This window comes from Thalassophryne amazonica, chromosome 20 (genome assembly GCF_902500255.1).
Source record: "Thalassophryne amazonica chromosome 20, fThaAma1.1, whole genome shotgun sequence".
Lineage (NCBI taxonomy): Eukaryota > Metazoa > Chordata > Actinopteri > Batrachoidiformes > Batrachoididae > Thalassophryne > Thalassophryne amazonica.
Window position 1 is genome coordinate 527,688 of NC_047122.1, and position 23,916 is coordinate 551,603.

The 23,916-nt window shown below is 42.5% G+C and overlaps 1 long non-coding RNA gene across 1 annotated transcript; it reads left to right on the plus strand.

Moving 5' to 3' along the window:
• Window positions 1-305: 305 nt before the first annotated feature.
• Window positions 306-21,753, plus strand: LOC117501985. Its single transcript, XR_004558151.1, has 3 exons — window positions 306-398; window positions 9,122-9,131; window positions 21,743-21,753. It is a non-coding gene; the product is annotated as an uncharacterized LOC117501985 (long non-coding RNA).
• Window positions 21,754-23,916: the final 2,163 nt, after the last annotated feature.

A 23,916-nucleotide genomic window follows, 5' to 3' on the forward strand; every position in this document is an offset into this window, starting at 1 on the left:
TTCTCTCCAGCTCTGTTCTTTGTGTTTCCTTGTCTTGCTAGCCTCCTGTGGATGACCTCCTGCCTGTTAACTCAACCACTCCAAAGCCTGATGTTAGTTGTACTTTTGCTCTTGTTGGACTGCCTTTTTGTGTACCGGACCCAGCTTACTGTTTCAGTAAACCACTTTTACATACAGAGCTACAACCACAAATCCAATGAAGTTGGGACGTTGTGTGAAATGTAAATAAAAATAGAATACAATGTAGGGCTGCAGCTATCGATTATTTTAGTAATCGAGTATTCTATGGATTATTCTGGCAATTAATTGAGTAATCAGATAAAAAGTACTTTTGCGTTTTTAAACAACATCAATAGTCCAGGGATCTCCCTAAGCAATGGTACAATGTCGCTGCGCCAGTGTTGACATTTGCTGAAATGGCGATAGGAAGTGGTTTCTGTTTTGTTTTGTTTTTCCCCACTTGTAAAATTTAAGCATTTTTGAGTTTGTTTTGTTTAAGGTTCGTGGACTGGGCCCCTGCTTTAATTCTTTTTAATCCCTCTTCCTCTGCATTTCAGCTGGAGGTTGAACATGCAGCCTTGCAAACAGTTTTTATTATTATTTTATTTAAGTTACAGTGTTTGTGAAGCATTGTGTGTTGCTCAAAAAAAGCGAAAATTAAAAAGTGAAACACTCAGTGCGGGTCTGAGCAAATGTGTGTTTTTTAAAAAAAGACAAGCACACTGCTTCTCTTTAAATATGTAGTACTACTTTTTTGCATTTGCGCAATATCTCTAAAATTAGAAAGGTCTTGTCTCAGAGTGATGCTGAAAAGCTAATTCATGCATTTATTTCCTCTAGGTTGGACTATTGTAATTCATTATTATCAGGTTGTCCTAAAAGTTCCCTGAAAAGCCTTCAGTTAATTCAAAATGCTGCAGCTAGAGTACTGACGGGAACTAGAAGGAGAGAGCATATTTCACCCATATTGGCTTCTCTTCATTGGCTCCCTGTTAAGTCCAGAATAGAATTTAAAACTCTTCTTCTTACTTATAAGGTTTTGAATAATCAGGTCCCATCTTATCTTAGGGACCTCATAGTACCATATCACCAAGAGCGCTTCGCTCTCAGACTGCAGGCTTACTTGTAGTTCCTTGGGTTTGTAAGAGTAGAATGGGAGGCAGAGCCTTCAGCTTTCAGGCTCCTCTCCTGTGGAACCAGCTCCCAATTCAGATCAGGGAGACAGACACCCTCTCTACTTTTAAGATTAAGCTTAAAACTTTCCTTTTTGAAAAATCTTATAGTTAGGGCTGGATCAGGTGACCCTGAACCATCCCTTAGTTATGCTGCTATAGACTTAGACTGCTGGGGGGTTCCCATGATGTACCCAGTGTTTCTTTTTATTCACCTCTTTTTGCTCTGTATGCACCACTCTGCATTTAATCATTAGTGACTGATCTCTGCTCTCTTCCACAGCATGTCTTTTTCCTGATTCTCTCCCCTCAGCCCCAACCAGTCCCAGCAGAAGACTGCCCCTCCCTGAGCCTGGTTCTCTGGAGGTTTCTTCCTGTTAAAAGGGAGTTTTTCCTTCCCACTGTCGCCAAGTGCTTGCTCATAGGGGGTCGTTTTGACCGTTGGGGTTTTTCTGTAATTATTGTATGGCTTTTGCCTTACAATATAAAGCGCCTTGGGACAACTGTTTGTTGTGATTTGGCGCTATATAAATAAAATTGATTTGATTTGATATGATTTAAATGTGCAGATAAGCAGCGTGGACCCTCTTTCTCTTAAAAGCTTTATTTTAGTCTGTGTGTCACATTGGACAGCAGCAGCTTTTGGATTAGCATTTACACAGTTTTTGGGCATGCTCTGGTCTTCTGTTTTTTTTTGGGGGGGGGGACATTGCAGCGCCACACACAGGCCTGGCATATGTACTTCAATGTTAAATGATTCTTTGAGGCACAGAATTTGCCTCAAACATTTTTTGTAATTGAATTATTCAAGTTACTCGACTATTCGTTTCAGCCCTAGTACAATGATTTCGAAAATCGTCTTCAACCTATATTCAGTTGATTACACCACAAAGACAAGATATTTAATGTTCAAACTGATAGACTTTTTTGTTTTTGTGCAAATATTTGCTCATTTTGAAATGGATGCCTGCAACACATTTCAAAAAAGCTGGGACAGGGGCAACAAAAGACTGGGAAAGTTGATGAATGCTCAAAGAACACCTGTTTGGAACATTTCACAGGTGAACAACTTAATTGGAAACTGGTGAGTGTCATGAATGGGTATAAAAGGAGCATCCCCAAAAGGCTCAGTCGTTCACAAGCAAAGATGGGACGAGGATCACCACTTTGCGAACAACTGCATGAAAAAAATAGTGCAACAGTTTAAGAACTATGTTTCTTAACGTTCAATTTAGGCAAGGAATTTAGGGATTCCATCATCTACAGTCCATAATATATTCAGAAGATTCAGAGAAGCTGGAGAACTTTCTACATGTAAGTGGCAATGCCGAAAACCAACATTGAATGCCCGTGACCTTCGATCCCTCAGGCGGCACTGCATTAAAAATCGACATCATTGTGTAAAGGATCTTACCGCATGGGCTCAGGAACACTTCAGAAAACCATTGTCAGTTAGCACAGTTCGTCACTACATCTACAAGTGCAAGTTAAAACTCTACCATGCAAAGTGAAAGCCATACATCAACAATTTCTCTAGGCCCGAGCTCATTTGAAATGGACAGACGCAAACTGGAAAAGTGTGCTGTGGTCTGATGAGTCCACATTTCAAATTGTTTTTGGAAATCATGGACGTTGTGTCCTCCAGACAAAAGAGGAAAAAGACCATCCAGACTGTTACCAGCGCAAAGTTCAAAAGCCAGTATCTGTGATGCTATGGCGTGTGTTAGTGCCCATGGCATGGGCAACTTACACATCTGTGATGGCACCATCAATGCTGAAAGGTACATCCAGGTTTTGGAGCAACACATGCTGCCATTCAAGCAACGTCTTTTTCAGGGACGTCCCTGCTTATTTCAGCAAGACAATGCCAAGCCACATTCTGCACGTTTTACAACAGCGTGGCTTCGTAGTAAAAGAGTGCGGGTACTAGACTGGCCTGCCTGCAGTCCAGACCTGTCGCCCATCGAAAATGTGTGGCGCATTATGCACAGCAAAATACAACACCGGAGACACCGGAGACACCGGACTGTTGAACAACTGAAGTCGTACATCAATTTCAATTTCAATTTATTAATTTATATAGCGCCACCTCACGACAAAGTCGCCCCAAGGTGCTTCACACAATTCACAACAACACAAATTAATCAAAAATCAAAATTAAAAGTAAGAAAAGCACAATAAAAAGATAAAACACAGAAGAATAAAAGGAAATTACAAAGCAAACACAAACAAATTAAACTAATGATAAGACAGTCTAAAAAAGTGGGTCTTCAGTCTTGATTTAAAAGTCTCCACCGTGTCAGACTGCCGAATAACAGCAGGTAGATCGTTCCAAAGAGTCGGACCACGGTAGGAGAAGGATCTATACCCCACAGACTTCTTGTTCATCCTCGGAACACACAGAAGCCCTGCACCCTCAGAACGCAAGGGCCTCACAGGTACGTAGGGCTTAACCAAGTCCGCCAGGTAAGAAGGTGCCAGTCCATGAACAATTTTATAAACCAACAATAAAACTTTAAAATCCGATCTGGCAGATCGGATTTTAATCCGATCAAGCAAGAATGGGAAAGAATTCCATCTACAAAGCTTCAACAATTAGTGTCCTCAGTTCCCAAACACTTATTGAGTGTTGTTAGAAGGAAAGGTGATGTAACACAGTGATAAACATACCACTGTCCCAGCTTTTTTGAAACGTGTTGCAGCATCCATTTCAAAATGAGCAAATATTTGCACAAAAACAATCAAGTTTATCAGTTTGAACATTAAATATCTTGAACATTAAATATCTTGTCTTTGTGGTGGATTCAATTGAATATAGGTTGAAGAGGATTTGCAAATCATTGTATTCTGTTTTTATTTACATTTTACACAACGTCCAAACTTCACTGGAATTGGGGTTGTACTTGTCTGAGTCCTGCATTTGTGTCCAGCCATTCCTGACCACTAAGCCTGATTGAAACTCCTTGTGGCCTTCTCTACACTTCTCCACCAGTACTACTGTCCTGTCTGTAGTGCTTTCTCCTCATGAAACCTTATTGCTGCTCACAGACTTTCACCTGTTTTCTAAGCAGAGGTTCTACGACTCTTTCACATAACCTCATGCTGTGGTTGGTCAAATTTATGCCTCTGTAGTTACTGCACATCACCCTTGTTTTTAAAAATAGAAAACAGCACACTTCATCTCCACTCCTCAGGCATCTCCTCACTTTACACGATTTTATTAAACAATCTGGTTAGAAACTCCACTGCCATCTCTCATCTGTCATCTGGACATCTGAACTACCTTTCCTTTTCATAGCTGCCCTCACTTATCCCTAGTACTTACTGCTTTACTTTCTCCATATCATCTAGCCTTCTCTCTCTCTCTCTCATTTTCTTCATTCATCAGCTCCTCAAAATATTCCCTCCACCTTCTCAACACAGTCTCCTCACTTGTCACCACATTACCATCTGCATCTTTTACCCTTCTAACTTGCTGCATATCCTTTCCAGCTCTGTCCTTTTGTCTGGCCAATCGTACAAGTCCTATTCTCCATCCTTGCTGTTCAACTTCTTGTACTACTCGCTAAATGCCTTTTCCGTGGCTGTTGCCACTTCTCTTTTCACCTTACATTGCATCTCCTTGTATTCATGTCTACTTTCATCATCTCTAAGACTATCCCAATTGTTTTTTGCCAACCTCTTTGTTCTTAGGCTTTCCTGGACATCTTCATGCCACCACCAAGTCTCCTTGGTGTCTTCCTTCTGCTGTCCAGATGTCACACCCATTACCTTCCTAGCTGTCTCCCTCAGCACATCTGCAGTACTTTTCCAGATGTCCAAACTGCTTCCCCTCCATCCAGTGCCTCTCACACCTGCTCACTGAATTTCAAACAACAGTCTTCCTCCTTCAGCTTCCACCATCTGATCCTTTGTTGAACTCTCACGCTCTTCTTTATCCCCAAAAGTCATCCTACAAAACACCATCCTATGCTCTCTGGCTACACTCTTAGTCCAGTAAAGTTATTCAATTTAAGGCTCCAACCCACCACTAAATGCAAAAAAAAAAAAAAAAAAAAAAAAAAAGTGGGATTCTCCTCTGATATACCCCAGGAATAACATTCAATTCCAAATTCACTTGCTGTAGTGCTGTTAGAAATACTAGAAACTGAATTTGGGTGCCCTTTTAAATAATTAGCTAATTGTGCTGCTCGATGATTCTAAATCAGGAAACATGCAGAAATCTTTCTGACTGGCCCAGATACTGAACATGATGATACTGAACATATTGAAGTTGGGGGGAAGGCAACTGTGTTGCTGTACAATGGAGGAAAAAATGACAGCCTCAACAATATAGATGCCAGCGATTTAAAGAAAAGACTGTCAGAGATTCAGGCACAGGTTTTGCCACCGAGTTCAGGTGCCGCAAAGTATCACTCACTACATGTCTTTTATCAAATATGTGAATGGAAGGAGAAAGCCTAAATGCCACTGAATATGGGTGGAAGGAAAAGAATGGGAAGTTCATTCCAGTACGAACAGACCTGCCTCCAGCTCCTGGCCGCCTCCTGGAAATTATTCACTCTAACAGTAAAACCGGATGCAGGACTTTGAAATGCACTTGTTGCAGGCACGGCCTTGAGTGTACATTTGCTTGTGGAGACTGCAAAGGTTCTAGCTGCTTTAATGCAATGGATCCAGATGTTGTGACTTAAGTTGATAAATGAATAATCAGAGCTTCAAAAAAATAATGTAATTGTAATTAATGGTGGGGAAAATCTCAATATGACTGGACTATCTCTCCTGTCACCACCTAAGAGTCTCTAATTTCATTCAGCTTGCATCTCCTACACAGAATGTAGTCCACCTGGGTGCACCTTCCTCCACTCTTATATGTCACCCTGTGCTCCTACAAAAAGCCAGCAGCATAGGGGCTAACATGTCGGCCTGTTTACATGAGCTGCAGATGATGGAGTTTTGCGGACAGTCAACCTTTAGCAGCAGGAACCTTCACTCAGCTTCACTTGACAGCTGAGAGGTGGGTGAACAATGTGCAGGAAATAATGCAATCCAGAAAATAACACCAATCTTCAACCATGCTATCACATTATTAGCTAACAAATGTAAGCACTCCCTTCCTCTCAAAGTCTGGCCATGACTGACAGAGCCATCAACTGTGAACTCTGACTGGTGCAATAAGAAACGTTTAGTGCCAGTGAGCGGTGGAGATAAACAGACCCTTATTCTCACTGCAGGTTATATAAACAAAACTTTGAGCAATCCAGTCTAAAGCATGAAAAACAAGATATCCCCCTCGCTGGCAAATGCTGCTTTGGGACATTCTAATAACATTTCAAGGACTAGTACCAAGTTTTACAAAATTCCTCCTGAAAAAGTGAGAGGAGTTGATTTCAGAATATAGGCACCCTTTTTGGGATGGACGGACAGACAGACAGACATCACCACAACATAAACCCCCTTTGGGCCTTCAGCCAGTGGGGGATGAAAACTGAAATCAATTAATTAAATAAACGTAAAATATGCAACCCACACAGCCCAAGCTCATCCATACCCATGACGTTCACACCCATATGGCTGTAAAATATATAAAAGCCACAATGAAGACATAACAGTTGTTGCACACAGTCTGTGATTTCTGCAGCCTGCCCACAGCGCTGGGGAAAAGCTGTTCTGCAGACTATTTGTTTCCTGAGGGGAGGGTGTTGAAGACAGGGTTTCCAGGGTGTGAGGGATCCTGCAGGATGTCTGCAGTCTGTCAGAAGAGATGGCTGAAGTGGATATAAACAGTCATTCACACTGCCCCCTACAGGCAGAGCTCTCTGTGTACACTCAGCACTCGCACAGTGATGTAGGAACAGTGACATAGTCAGAGGACCTGGAATCAAACGGAACAGGGAGCATGAACCACAACCCACAGGTGCCCGTGGTTTACGGGTTACAGCTTCTCCTGCAGTCACACTGGTGGGAGAAAAACATGAAGCCGGTGGTCCGAGCAGAATTCCTGTGGCCTACAACAGCAGACTGTAGATGATGACGTGAGGCCATTTGTCAAAACATAGAGTAATTTACTTCACTGAAAGATACATTAAAATAGAGGGTGCGCTTTGCACTGCTTGATATTGTTTGCATTAAGCTGTGTAACCTATATCACACAAATCAAATCTCTACACATAATCATTAATGAGCAATATAAATTATTATGTATTTACAGTCTGGCAGTAATCAGTTTTGAGTAATAAAACAACTGTAGCCTTGAGGGGCCAGACGTCATGAGTCTCTGCACGTGTGTGTGTGTGTGTGTGTGTGTGTGTGTGTGTGTGTGTGTGTGTGTGTGTGTGTGTGTGTGTGTGTGTGTGTGTGTGTGTGAGTGACTGAGCGTTATTTAGTTCAGACCCACTGTCTCCCCCCCCCGCCCCCGTGGGTCAGGTTGGGTTTGGGACACATATTGTTGTGGGTCAGGTGGGGTGGGTGAGTGTGGATGTTAAAAAAACCCTCACCTTACATCACGACAGCAAGTGTTTTCCGCCTCACGGCAATTAGCATAGACACAGACCCATAATACTGCATAAGGCTACATGCGCCATCTAAAGTGTGTCTAAAGTGTCCATAAATGGACTAAGATAAAGAAAAGAAACTTTATTCTTTTGGAGACTGGAATCCTGCTCTGAGAGAGCCACAGAAATTCTGTTCTCTTTACCAGAGAGAAATGTGAAATTAAGGGACCTGCTCAAGTCAAAGAACAGGCTAAATTAAAGAGCTCTGTTAATGGTGTGTCGCACGAAGGTCATCAGTGGAATCAAAACAAAATGAAAAAAAATTCTCGTGACAGCAAAGTGACCAGTGACCAACAGGCCGTGGTCACGGGTTAGTCTACATTACAAAGACAGAGGAAAGAATACAGTGTCGTGAGTCAAGTCAGGGTCACACATCAACACCACAGAAACTGCGGTGGACCTGGATGGCAACCACTCAGGCAGACACCTGGTCCATCTCCACCTCTCAAAAGTACTTATCCATCTGCCACAGCCAGGTGAAGTGGGTGTGGCAGATGGCTAAGTCTCCTTGGTGATATGAATTAAATTAGCATTGTATCATGATTTTAATTGTAGAGTTAAACAGGACAACATTTATGTAAGTATGATGTGTAACTTTTTTAAGCTTCAGAATAATGAAATATCAGTTTGGATGACAGCTGACTAACTGTAACAGATCTGAACCATGAGATATTGTCGAGTGACCTTTGACTTGAACCTGTGGGTGTGTGATATGACAATATTAGACTGTTAATGATTAAAATGTTTGAACAATCTGCATTCACAGACAGACAGTTGCATTGCCCTCCTCTGTGTTGCAGCAGCGCTGTGATGTAACTCACATTCCTTATACGGTCAGCAGCATGTTCACAACATGCAGACACACGGTGCAAACAACTACTGCAAAGATAAAATGCTCACATCAGTTGGCAAGAAACACAGGAAACCTTTTTTAACCACCTCAAAAGAAAAGAACTCAGAAGAGTCAGCGAGCAACAACCACGGACTAAAACACATGACAAAAAACACAACACACTGTATGACGGAACAAGTACATGGTAATGGAGTAAAGTATTACCTCAAAAATTACGTGATTCCCATAACAAACGTGGAAACATCCTGAATTAGACTCTCAAATATAAATTTGTGTTCATCATCAACAGTGGTGGGGACAGCAAAGCAAGACGTTAGCTTTGATAACCACTAATCCACTAACTGACAAGTTAACTTTTAGAACGCTAAACCAATAAACCGCAAAAATTTTTACTGGAAGTTACAGCTAACTGCTAACTTTTAGTACTGTCGGCTACTGATAAGCCAGTTTTAAGTTTAAGCACCACTGAGGCTTCCGAATAAAATCAAAAGTGATCACACACCCAAAAACAAACAATGATCCAGAGCTTCTGTCTTACGTAGTCAAACAGCTGTGAGCTCAGTCCTCCATCAGCAGAAGCGAGAGAAGCAGTCTGGCTGGTGTTTCCCAAAACGGAAAAAAAGTCATTTACTTTCAACATGCATAAAGACAGACAGTGTGGAGGAGACAATAAGTGCAACAGACTTTTCACTTATGGTTTTACTCATAAACAACTTATTCCAGACAGTTTGTCGATATTAACGGTAACTGTGTCATTCTTACAGAGAGAAAATATCGTACATATGACATATCATTTAAAGGAATGCACTAAATTCTGAAGGTTTGTGGTTTAACAGACACACTTGGTGAAAGGCATTATGGGAAAAATGAGTCTCCTTCACTGGTTGGTTTATTTATTTGTAAAAAAAACAACACACAAGTTACTGTAACGTGTGTGTTGCTTTTTACAAATAAATGTGTATTTGAAATATGTTTTTTTTTTAATTTGTAAAAAAAAAAGTATTTACAAAAATGATAATTCTGTTTGTGACATGCACACTTCCATCCGGTAGATGGCAGTGTTTGATACACTTTGACAGGGAGCGGGGAAGTGATTGAAAGAGACATTAGAATTTCCCATAATGCCTTTCAGCACCTGTGTCTGTTTAAATCTAAAAACTTCAGAATTTAGTGGATTCTTTGATATGTGCGGTATTTTCTCTCTGTAAAAATCACAAAGGTACCATTAATATCTATAAACTGTCTGGAATTAGTTGTTTATGAGAAAAACCATGAGTGAAAAGTGTGTTGCACTTAATGTCTCCTCCACAATGTCTATCTTTGTACATGTTGAAAGTAAATGACTCCCCACGTCTCAGTAAGATAAACTTTATTGATCTCACAGAGGAGAAATTCACATGTTACGTCAGCTCTTAAAAAACACACACAAGATGGGTGCAAGTAGAGGAAAATGTTCACCAGACAGCGTGTGCAAGGATAAGCAATATTAATAATACTTGTAACAGTACAAGACATAAGAAATGAGGTAGAAATAGAATATGTATGTGTATATATACATATGTGTATATACACTCAACAAAAATATAAACGGAACACTTTTGGTTTTGCTCCCATTTTGTATGAGATGAACTCAAAGATCTAAAACTTTTTCCACATACACAATATCACCATTTCCCTCAAATATTGTTCACAAACCAGTCAAAATCTGTGATAGTGAGCACTTCTCCTTTGCTGAGATAATCCATCCCACCTCACAGGTGTGCCATATCAAGATGCTGATTAGACACCATGATTAGTGCACAGGTGTGCCTTAGACTGCCCACAATAAAAGGCCACTCTGAAAGGTGCAGTTTTGTTTTATTGGGGGGGGGATACCAGTCAGTATCTGGTGTGACCACCATTTGCCTCATGCAGTGCAACACATCTCCTTCACATCATCCGTGAAGAGAACACCTCTCCAACGTGCCAAACGCCAGCGAATGTGAGCATTTGCCCACTCAAGTCAGTTACGATGACAAACTGGAGTCAGGTCGAGACCCCGATGAGGACGACAAGCATGCAGATGAGCTTCCCTGAGACGGTTTCTGACAGTTTGTGCAGAAATTCTTTGGTTATGCAAACCGATTGTTTCAGCAGCTGTCCGAGTGGCTGGTCTCAGACGATCTTGGAGGTGAACATGCTGGATCTGGAGGTCCTGGGCTGGTGTGGTTACACGTGGTCTGTGGTTGTGAGGCTGGTTGGATGTACTGCCAAATTCTCTGAAACGACTTTGGAGACGGCTTATGGTAGAGACATGAACATTCAATACACGAGCAACAGCTCTGGTTGACATTCCTGCTGTCAGCATGCCAATTGCACGCTCCCTCAAATCTTGCGACATCTGTGGCATTGTGCTGTGTGATAAAACTGCACCTTTCAGAGTGGCCTTTTATTGTGGGCAGTCTAAGGCACACCTGTGCACTAATCATGGTGTCTAATCAGCATCTTGGTATGGCACACCTGTGAGGTGGGATGGATTATCTCAGCAAAGGAGAAGTGCTCACTATCACAGATTTAGACTGGTTTGTGAACAATATTTGAGAGAAATGGTGATATTGTGTATGTGGAAAAAGTTTTAGATCTTTGAGTTCATCTCATACAAAATGGGAGCAAAACCAAAAGTGTTGCGTTTATATTTTTGTTGAGTATATACACTGGACTTTGTTGGTGTTGAACCTCTACTGGTAGTTGGCTCTCACTGCGGTATTGTATCACTTCCTGTTCCGGAGTTCAGCGGTGTTTTGCTGTATCTGTTAGCTGTTTAATCTGCGCAGTTAGATTGACCTAGTTATCTAGATTACGATTTGTTTCACAGTGTAATCTTAACGTGCCTTAACTAAAGCACTCCCTCTGCTGAATCACCTCTAAATTATTTACACATTATTCACTTTGTTTGTTTTAGGAATCCGCTAGCTTAGCGCAGCTACTAGCTCTTAGCCAGTTTAGCATGGCGGCTTCTCCTGTCTCTCCCGCACGTTTCTGCTCTGGGTGTGAAATGTTTAGTTATTCCTCGGCCTCCTTTAGCAGTAATGGTACTTGTAATAAGTGTAGCTTATTCGTAGCTTTGGAGGCCAGGCTGGGCGAATTGGAGACTCGGCTCCGCACCTTGGAAAATCCTACAGCTAGCCAGGCCCCTGTAGTCGGTGCGGACCAAGGTAGCTTAGCCGCCGTTAGTTCCCCTCCGGCAGATCCCGAGCAGCTGGGAAAGCAGGCTGACTGGGTGACTGTGAGGAGGAAGCGTAGTTCTAAACAGAAGCCCCGTATACACCGCCAACCCGTTCACATTTCTAACCGTTTTTCCCCACTCAGCGACACACCCGCCGAAGAACAAACTCTGGTTATTGCCGACTCTGTTTTGAGAAATGTGAAGTTAGCGACACCAGCAACCATAGTCAATTGTCTTCCGGGGGCCAGAGCAGGCGATATTGAAGGAAATTTGAAACTGCTGGCTAAGGCTAAGCGTAAATTTGGTAAGATTGTAATTCACGTCGGCAGTAATGACACCCGGTTACGCCAATCGGAGGTCACTAAAATTAACATTGAATCGGTGTGTAACTTTGCAAAAACAATGTCGGACTCTGTAGTTTTCTCTGGGCCCCTCCGCAATCGGACCGGGAGTGACATGTTTAGCCACATGTTCTCCCTGAATTGCTGGCTGTCTGAGTGGTGTCCAAAAAATGAGGTGGGCTTCATAGATAATTGGCAAAGCTTCTGGGGAAAACCTGGTCTTGTTAGAAGAGATGACATCCATCCCACTTTGGATGGAGCAGCTCTCATTTCTAGAAATTTGGCCAATTTTCTTAAATTCTCCAAACCGTGACTATCCAGGGTTGGGACCAGGAAGCAGAGTTGTAGTCTTACACACCTCTCTGCAGCTTCTCTCCCCCTGCCATCCCCTCATTACCCCATCCCCGTAGAGACGGTGCCTGCTCCCAGACCACCAATAACCAGCAAAAATCTATTTAAGCATAAAAATTCAAAAAGAAAAAATAATATAGCACCTTCAACTGCACCACAGACTAAAACAGTTAAATGTGGTCTATTAAACATTAGAGCTCTCTCTTCTAAGTCCCTGTTAGTAAATGATATAATAATTGATCAACATATTGATTTATTCTGCCTTACAGAAACCTGGTTACAGCAGGATGAATATGTTAGTTTAAATGAGTCAACACCCCCGAGTCACACTAACTGTCAGAACGCTCGTAGCACGGGCCGGGGCGGAGGATTAGCAGCAATCTTCCAGCTTATTAATCAAAAACCCAGACAGAGCTTTAATTCATTTGAAAGCTTGACTCTTAGTCTTGTCCATCCAAATTGGAAGTCCCAAAAACCTGTTTTATTTGTTGTTATCTATCGTCCACCTGGTCGTTACTGTGAGTTTCTCTGTGAATTTTCGGACCTTTTGTCTGACTTAGTGCTTAGCTCAGATAAGATAATTATAGTGGGCGATTTTAACATCCACACAGATGCTGAGAATGACAGCCTCAACACTGCATTTAATCTATTGTTAGACTCTATTGGCTTTGCTCAAAAAGTAAATGAGTCCACCCACCACTTTAATCATACCTTAGATCTTGTTCTGACTTATGGTATGGAAATTGAAGACTTAACAGTATTCCCTGAAAACCCCCTTCTGTCTGATCATTTCTTAATAACATTTACATTTACTCTGATGGACTACCCAGCAGTGGGGAATAAGTTTCATTACAGTACAAGTCTTTCAGAAAGCGCTGTAACTAGGTTTAAGGATATGATTCCTTCTTTATGTTCTCCAATGCCATATACCAACACAGGGCAGAGTAGCTACCTAAACTCTGTGAGTGAGATAGATTATCTCGTCAATAGTTTTATATCCTCTTTGAGGACAACTTTGGATGCTGTAGCTCCTCTGAAAAAGAGAGCCTTAAATCAGAGGTGCCTGACTCCGTGGTATAACTCACAAACTCGCAGCTTAAAGCAGATAACCCATAAGATGGAGAGGAAATGGCGTCTCACTAATTTAGATCTTCACTTAGCCTGGAAAAAGAGTCTGTTGCTCTATAAAAAAGCCCTCCGTAAAGCTAGGACATCTTACTACTCATCACTAATTGAAGAAAATAAGAACAACCCCAGGTTTCTTTTTAGCACTGTAGCCAGGCTGACAAAGAGTCAGAGCTCTATTGAGCCGAGTATTCCTTTAACTTTAACTAGTAATGACTTCATGACTTTCTTTGCTAATAAAATTTTAACTATTAGAGAAAAAATTACTCATAACCATCCCAAAGACATATCGTTCTCTTTGGCTGCTTTCAGTGATGTCGGTATTTGGTTAGACTCTTTCTCTCCGATTGTTCTGTCTGAGTTATTTTCATTAGTTACTTCCTCCAAACCATCAACATGTCTATTAGACCCCATTCCTACCAGGCTGCTCAAGGAAGCCCTACCATTAATTAATGCTTCGATCTTAAATATGATCAATCTGTCTTTATTAGTTGGCTATGTACCACAGGCGTTTAAGGTGGCAGTAATTAAACCATTACTTAAAAAGCCATCACTTGACCCAGCTATCTTAGCTAATTATAGGCCAATCTCCAACCTTCCTTTTCTCTCAAAAATTCTTGAAAGGGTAGTTGTAAAACAGCTAACTGATCATCTGCAGAGGAATGGTCTATTTGAAGAGTTTCAGTCAGGGTTTAGAATTCATCATAGTACAGAAACAGCATTAGTGAAGGTTACAAATGATCTTCTTATGGCCTCAGAATGTTGTGTGGGCCGCTGAAGAGGAGGTACTGCTGGCCCACCACCACCAGATGGCGCCCTGCTTGAAGTGCGGGCTTCAAGCACGAGGGGGCGTCATAGCAACCGGGAGTGACAGCTGTCACTCGTCATCAGCACCAGCTGTCACTCATCCACATCACCACCACCTTAAAGGCCAGACTGCAACTCCACCTCCCCGCCGAGAAATCAGCTACCTTGGAGGTAACCTTCTCTGCTGTGACTTACTGAAACTGAATAATAGTCTGAACTCTTTTGCAGCCGTTTTCCTGTGGTGTTTCCTTATCTGCTGGATTGCCGTTTGGTGTGATTAGCGACGGCTTCGCCTCACATCCCAACCAGATAAGTGGTTTAACAGGAGCTGCACGAGTGTATGATTGGAGGTGGAGGTGCTCCCTCCCAAAAGAACACAGACTGTGGGATTACTGAGTGTGCGTACTCACACTCACCTGTGCTGTTTCTGTTCTCTGCCAGCAGTGCCAGGTCTGACAGCTGGAGACGGTGGCCACCTGGGGACTCAGGACTTGGCGGCTCCGGTGTTCTTCAGATCCGTTGGCGGTGAGGGCCGTGTGGGATCCGGCTCGGTTCTGGACGGGCGTCTCCTATCCTCAAGCCTGCCCACACGTCACCCAACGTGAAACTGTAGTTCCAAACTTGTTGTTGTCTGTATTCCGTTGTGCACAATTTACAACATTAAGTTGTTACTGTTTGGCTTATCCATTGCCCGTTCATTTACGCCCCCTGTTGTGGGTCCGTGTTCCTACACTTTCACAACACAGACAGTGGACTCATCTCTGTGCTTGTTCTGTTAGACCTCAGTGCTGCTTTTGATACTGTTGACCATAAAATTTTATTAGAGATTAGAGCATGCCATAGGTATTAAAGGCACTGCGCTGCGGTGCTTTGAATCATATTTATCTAATAGATTACAATTTGTTCATGTAAATGGGGAATCTTCTTCACAGACTAAGGTTAATTATGGAGTTCCACAAGGTTCTGTGCTAGGACCAATTTTATTCACTTTATACATGCTTGCCTTAGGCAGTATTATTAGACGGCATTGCTTAAATTTTCATTGTTACGCAGATGATACCCAGCTTTATCTATCCATGAAGCCAGAGGACACACACCAATTAGCTAAACTGCAGGATTGTCTTACAGACATAAAGACATGGATGACCTCTAATTTCTTGCTTTTAAAATCAGATAAAACTGAAGTTATTGTACTTGGCCCCACAAATCTTAGAAACATGGTGTCTAACCAGATCCTTACTCTGGATGGCATTACCCTGACCTCTAGTAATACTGTGAGAAATCTTGGAGTCATTTTTGATCAGGATATGTCATTCAATGTGCATATTAAACAAATATGTAGGACTACTTTTTTGCATTTGCGCAATATCTCTAAAATTAGAAAGGTCTTGTCTCAGAGTGATGCTGAAAAACTAATTCATGCATTTATTTCCTCTAGGCTGGACTATTGTAATTCATTATTATCAGGTTGTCCTAAAAGTTCCCTGAAAAGCCTTCAGTTAATTCAAAATGCTGCAGCTAGAGTACTGACAGGGACTAGAAGGAGAAAGCATATCTCACCCATATTGGCCTCTCTTCATTGGCTCCCTGTTAATTCTAGAATAGAATTTAAAATTCTTATTCTTACTTATAAGGTTTTGAATAATCGGGTCCCATCTTATCTTAGGGACCTCATAGTACCATATCACCCCAATAGAGCGCTTCGCTCTCAGACTGCAGGCTTACTTGTAGTTCCTAGGGTTTGTAAGAGTAGAATGGGAGGCAGAGCCTTCAGCTTTCAGGCTCCTCTCCTGTGGAACCAGCTCCCAATTCGGATCAGGGAGACAGACACCCTCTCTACTTTTAAGATTAGGCTTAAAACTTTCCTTTTTGCTAAAGCTTATAGTTAGGGCTGGATCAGGTGACCCTGAACCATCCCTTAGTTATGCTGCTATAGACTTAGACTGCTGGGGGGTTCCCATGATGCACTGAGTGTTTCTTTCTCTTTTTGCTCTGTATGCACCACTCTGCATTTAATCATTAGTGATTGATCTCTGCTCCCCTCCACAGCATGTCTTTTTCTTGGTTCTCTCCCTCAGCCCCAACCAGTCCCAGCAGAAGACTGCCCCTCCCTGAGCCTGGTTCTGCTGGAGGTTTCTTCCTGTTAAAAGGGAGTTTTTCCTTCCCACTGTCGCCAAGTGCTTGCTCACAGGGGGTCGTTTTGACAGTTGGGGTTTTTCTGTAATTATTGTATGGCTTTGCCTTGCAATATGAAGCGCCTTGGGGCAACTGTTTGTTGTAATTTGGCGCTATGTAAATGAAATTGATTTGATTTGATTAGATATACACACACACACACACTCATGCATATATATATATATATATATATATATATACACACCCATACACCGTATACACATATGTACACACATACCTATACACATACACATATATAAACATGATTGGGATTGAAAAGGAGATAGGAGCATCTTATTTACAATATGTGAAGTGGAGTTTAGATGTGATAAGGTGACATTAGTGCTGGGATTTGTAAACGAGTTGTTATTGCACATGATTTGTGGACATATTATTACATGTGGTTATTTCACAGTGTTATTGTACAGCCTGACAGCAGCAGGGAGGAACGACCTGCGGTATCGTTCCTTTTTGCACTGAGGGTGCCTCACTCTGTCACTGAACGAGTTGCTCAGATCCACTACAGTCCGGTGCAGAGGGTGAGAGGAGTTGTTCATGATGGATTTGAACTTGGTTAGCACCCTCCTCTCAGCCACCTCCTCCAGAGAGTCCAGAGGACAGCCCAGGACAGAGATGGACTTCCTGACCAGCTTGTTCAGTCTCTTTCTCTCCCGCTCTGTGCTGCCTGGGGCCCAACAGACGACAGCATAGAGGAAATCTGAGGCTACAACAGAGTTGTAGAAGGTCTTAAGCAGAGGCCTGCTCACTCCAAAGGATCTCAGTCTCCTCAGGAGGTGGAGGGGACTCTGGCCTTTTTTGTACAAAGCGTCGGTGTTGTGAGTCCAGTCCAGTTTGCTGTTGAGGTGAACACCCAGGTATTTGAAACTGTTCACAGTCTTTATGTCCTCCCCCTGGATGTTCACTGGTGAGTGAGGTGGTGGTTTCCTCCTGAAGTCGATCACCATCTCCTTCGTCTTACTGGTGTTGAGACACAAGTGGCTGCGCTCACACCAGTCCATGAAGGCTGTGATGACCGACCAGTACTCCAGCTCGTTCCCCTCAGACACACAACCCACAATAGTGGAGTCATCAGAGAACTTCTGTAGCATTACGAGTGCATTCACTCACCCTGTGTGTCTTTATTCGCCATAGTTCCTGGTGTCGGAGGCGAGCGTTCCACCTGGTCATGGTACTTGAACCCTTAGTTGACATTCTCCTTCAAGACTGGCTTGGAATCCTGCAGCACCTGGACTTCCACCAGGCTGACTCTCACCTCAGCAGGCCACCTTTATTTCATTGTTTAGTGTTACTAAATCTCCTTTTGTTCATATGTCGTTCCTGTGTCTGTCTCTCTTGCATTTAAGTCCACTGCCAAGTACCGGTCCAGTCCTGTGTGGACCCCTAACCATAACTGGGACCCACTAAAAGGCCGACTGTGCGGATGTCCACTAAGAAACCCCCTTTTTCTGCCTCCTATTCTCAACTTGTGAGAAGGTCTGGACTCAGATACGATATTGTGACCTAAAGAATTTACAAAGTGTCATCACAGACGAGTCGTCGACCGCTCACATTCAAAGCCAGAAAAGGCTGAAAACATACAGCGGGAACAGGACTGATGAAGGACTACTTTCTTCCCTGGCAGTGATCTCCACTGAGACACAGACTTTTAAAACTGAAGGAAGATGAGGAAAACTTGCACAAGCAAGTCACTGATGCTTTTGTTCAGAAGGAGCGGCACATGGACTTAATTTATAAGTAAAGGTAAGTCCATATTTTTTTAAATTACATGTGCTTTTTTGTGTGCTACAGTTTGTATGTGTAAAGAATGCTGATATTGTTGTTGTTGTTCATTCGGCTGCTCCCGTATTGTTTGGGGTTGCCACAGCAGATACAGCCAGATCAGTATTTGGCACAGGTTTTACAGCAGATGCCCTTCCTGACGCAACCCGCCGGTATTCCGAAGAGGTCTCCCATCTAAGTACTAACCAGATCCTGCACTGCTTAGCTTCTGAGAGCTGACAGGATCAGACTTACACAGAGCAGATGCTGATATGAGATTTTAAACATAACCCGTTAACTGCTGCCAATCAAACAGCGAATAAGCTGCTCTGTGGGGTTCATATCTTTGTAAATCTGACTGTGATGAAATCAGTGCCTCACGAACCATCAACCTCAAAAGTACCACTGCATCCAGATTACCTCATCCACATCTGCACGATGGTATCCAAAGCGCATGTATGCAAGAGTTTAGACGACACGAACTGCTGTCAGATGGCCATAAAAAGCGCTGAAGACTGCCCGATGTCCAAACGCCTGGATGGAAAACACGGGACCCGAGTGGGAGGCAGCGCTGTGATCCTCACACGCAGGAGTGTGCTGAGCACCACGCGCACATGCGTGGTGGGGCTGAAATTATCACTCAGCTGTGTGTGTGTGTGTGTGTGTGTGTGTGTGTGTGTGTGTGTGTGTGTGTGTGTGTGCATAAAAGCTGCATGAGCCACTAAGCGCACGCGTCACTGGACACCTTTGCTGAAAGTTTGCTGGCAGTACACCATGCATCAGATGGAGCCTTTCCAGTGAACTTTCATTTCTTTTTTCTTTTTTGCTCACTTCAGGAGCACAATACAACTCTGTACACTGTGACGTCAGCGGGATTATCACATGGGATTACATTTTTGCAGCCGGGATGAGGCTTTTCACCACAGGCTGTGGTGTGGATCCTGTGCACTCTGTGCTGTGAAATGATCGTGGTTCCGTGCTGGAGATGAGTTTCATGTTTAATAACGTTGTCATGGCCTGGGATACAGTTCCACGTCACACCTGTGTCACTTTAATCTCTCACATAATTTGTCACTCAACTTAAACCGTTCTCCTGTCCCACAGACATTGTTCCTCCTCACCTCTTTAAAGAGGTCTGGGAGACCATCGGACCTAATGTCCAAAAAATCATAAATGTAGTCTTGCTTCAGGTGTTGTCCCAGCACATTTTAAAGAAGCAGCGGTGGAACCTCGACTAAAGAAACCAAATCTAGACACTTTAGTTCTTTCTAATTATAGACCCATCTCAAAGCTTCCATTCATCTCTAAAATCTTGGACAAAACTGTATTTGTACAACTGCAGTCTTTTTTTTTGGAAGAACGCGGTTTATTGTTTATTGTTTATTTATTTTTCAGTCTGGTTTTAAAGCATTACATAGCACTGAGTCTGCACTTTTAAGGGTTTTTAATGATCTTTTATTAACTACTGACTCTGGTGACTCAGCTATTCTTGTGCTTTTAGATCTCACTGCGGCTTTTGGTAAAGTCGACCACACAATTCTCATTTCTCGTCTCGAGCACTGTGTGGGTATCAGGGATGCTGCCTTGGAGTGGTTCCGATCATATCTGTCTGAGAGATGCTTTTCAGTGAGGACTGGTGATTTCACCTCGTCTACTGCCCCCCTGTCTTGCAGAGTTCCCCAAGGTTCTATTCTTGTGCCCATTCTCTTCTCTCTATACATGCCCCCTCTTGGTTTAATTTTTTAAAAACATGGCATCTCCTACCTTTATGCGGACAACTCCCAAATTTACTTGCCCCTTAAGAAAAATGACAGGAGCTCCCTGATGCCCTTATTAGAGTGTCTAAAGGACATCAAGGCATAGATGACCTTTAATTTTTTTAATTTAAATGAAGAAAAAAACTGAGGTCATGGTGTTTGGACCCACTCGAGCCTGTTGCATCTCTTCTATAGAACTGGGCTCCCTGCACCCCTATGTAAAACCCACTGTCACAAACCTTGGTGTTAAAATGGACAGTGATTTTAAACTTGATAAGCAGATAAACTCAGTTGTTAAAACCAGTTTTTATCATCTGAGGCTTTTATCTAAAAGTAAATATGTTGTATCTTTTAATGATTTTGAGTGTTTGATTCACACTTTTATCTGGACCCGTTTGGACTACTGTAATGCACTGTATACTGGCATTAACCAGGCCTCCCTCACCCGCTTACAGTTAGTCCAAAACGCGGCTGCTCGTCTTTTAACAGGTATTTGTAAGCATGATCACATCACCCCCATTCTCACCTCTCTCCACTGGCTCCCTGTCCATTTTATTGCTGATCTTATACATATCTACGCCCCCACGAGAGCATTGAGAGCTGCTGATCAGCTCCGTCTTGTGCCAAAAAGCAGACAAAAGACCAGGGGGGACGGTGCTTTTTCAGTGGTGGCTCCTAAGTTATGGAATGAGCTGCCCACTCATATCAAAATGGCTCCCACCCTAGATACTTTTAAATCTCGTTTAAAAACTTATTTTTATTCCATGGCTTTTAATACTGCATGAGAGTTGCGTGGTCTTCTGTCTGTTTTTATTGTATTTTTATCTTCTAATGTTTAATCTTATCTGATATCTTCTTTTTGTTTTTATATGTTTTTAATCTACTGTATTTTAACTTTATTTTTTATACTTTATCTGTTGTGCAGCACTTTGGTAACCTTGTTGTTTCTTAAAATGTACTATACAAATAAAGGTGGATTGGATTGGACCTCCTACAGAGTTTAGATGGTGATCAGGTAATAGTATACATATTTCAGCGGTGAGATCCGTTCAGCTCTGTGCCTGACATGCGCTATGATGCATTACTGCACGTGAGACCACAAAGAGGTGAGACCACAAAGAGGTGCAGCGGCACACAGTACTTTTGGTTTGATTGTGCACTGTTCACACCCACTGTACATGATGAATGTGTGCCACATACTTATTATTACATTTAACATTTCCTTTGCCCTCCCTGACGGGGGTCCAGTGGAGGTGGAGAAATGTGGCACGACATGCTGGCAGGCTTTGCTGTGACCGATCGATCTCGGATCTCAATCAACCACGATCAGATCACTTGAAATACTGCTTTGATGCTGTCAGAATATGTAGACTGCCATCACATTATGCAAAAACTGCATACAGACTGCCGTCAGACGTACGTTCCAACTCGATGGCACCAAGAGTGTTTTGAACATGTGCAACACACTCGGTACAGCTGGGCGAATGGGACCAAAAATGTAGATGCTCACAGACTGCCGTCCGTTGGTCTACAGACCTCAAGTTAATATTTCCCAGTTGTGGCCGGATGTGTCGTTCAGATGCAATTTGGCCTCAATCAGTGTATGTGTGATGGGGGTACGAGTGTCTAATTTATTTTTACATTTGGTCCAACTTTACTTTTTTATTTTTCAAAGTAAGTCTTATAATATGAAAGGGGCATGGCCCACACCATACAATTTAGCAGGCTGTCATTTTTATGGGTAATAAAGATCTGTTCATGTTACTCATTAAGAATTATATTTATTCACCTGCAGGTGGAGCTATAATAAAGGAAAAATGCATTTTGGCTTTGATCTCCCACTGTTAGTCAACAATCAAACAGTCACTCAAAATTCATCTGTTCCCACATTCTGTTAAGTGAAGTGAATCTTCTACAATGTGCTACACCCATTTCCACCTTTGCATTTTTATGCAAAATTGCATTGAATGTAAAACCTAATTTTTCAACCTCTGTTTTGGTCATTAGTGTCATCTACACCACAACCTGCACATGCATTCAATGGACACTCACGTTTATCTTATTAAGATGATTAAGTCCAATAAACGTGAAACAATGCAGTGGCGGCTGGTGAAAAAAAGTCTTGGTGGGGCTGTTGTGCCAACAGATTTCCCTGCCTTGTCCAGTGCAGGCATTCATATGAACAGTCAGAAAATTACTACAATTCCACAATAATCATTTAATGTCCTTCTCAAAATCAGCAGTTTCACAGACAAAGTTAACCATTTACAGCAATATTAGGCCTCATTTATATTTTGGAAAGGAACCACATCAAATACAACACTCAAGTTGTTCATTTCAGCATTTCAATCAATCAATCAATCAATCAACTTTTTTCTTATATAGCGCCAAATCACAACAATTGACACCAATTACACACACAGTACACCAAACTGTACTGCACTGACATTATCTTCAGCCAAACACATCCTGGTGGTCACAATGACACCGACCTGAACAGAATAGAAAATACCAGCACATCTTGTTCACACCACCTTCCAAAAAAGACAGAATAAGTGCCTTTGGGACAGACTGCAGAAGTGAAGTCCAGCACAGTGTGAGAATGGTCTTCAAAACATGGATCTAACCACACAGTTTATTCTTTCCAATTGTGTGACCAAGAGACTGCTAATAAAGCGTGTTTCCTCTCCCAAAAGCATGGAATCAGCCATGTTTGTGGTTTGTGCCACAGCGTCAGCCACGTTAAGCTATGCTGCTAGGTGCGGGATGCCAGCGGGTGTCGCTGAGGAAGCCGCTTCTGTGATCATGAAGTCAGAGAGAACGTAGAATGTAATGGTGAGTGAGCGCTGTTAGCAGGGCAGCCGGTGTCACAGACCGAACAGTCCACCCCTAAAACTCTGTCCACCTTTTGCATCTGTGCATGCGTCATTTCAAACCATAGCAGCATGTCTGAGACGGAGCCTCTTCACCCAAAGCAATCAAATGGATTAATGGGATTATTAACCATCAGATGATAAAACCTCTTAAATCATTCTAAAGTCAGTTTTAAGCAGAAACGATGCGAAATTCTGTGACGCTTTGAAATGTCCAACACGCATTCATCAGCTAGCAGCTCGTTTATCCACGGCACTCTGATCACTTCCTCTGTCTTTTCTGATGAAATAATGCTGAATTTATGTGGAAATGATTGTTGTACAAAAGCTTCAGATATCTGTCACTGAGACAGATGATAAGTGGAGGCAGTTTGAAGCAGAAACGAGGTGATAATCTGTGAACCACGTCAACAGGGGGACTGATTTTTAGGGGGACCGTTCAGTCTGTGACACCGGGATGCAGGAGAGCTTCCAACAGTATGTGTTATTGGCTAAGCTGAGCTAAACTGATAGCTAAGCTAAGCTACCGGGAGCCAGTGAAGGAGTCTGGTGGAGGGACGCTGTTTTTTCTGTGGACAAAGACACAGTGGAACAACAATCCTACATGTCTCTGTGTGTGAACACAGCAGGAGTGAAATCAGAGACAACACTTTCACGGTATGTAATCATTATTATTCAGTCTTACATATGCATCTTTACTCTGTATAAACCGCAGGTTACAAAGGGAAGGGGTGGTGGGCAAATGGTTAGTGCACTTGGTTTCAGTGCTGAAGGTTGCCAGTTCAAACCCCACCCTCCCACATTCCTCCATGTAATGTGGAGTTGTGTCAGGAAGGGCATGTAGCGTAAAACGTCCAATTGGCGTAAAACTGCCAATTCAACATGCAGCGCAACCTCGGACAGGCATGTGAGAGGCTATGTTAA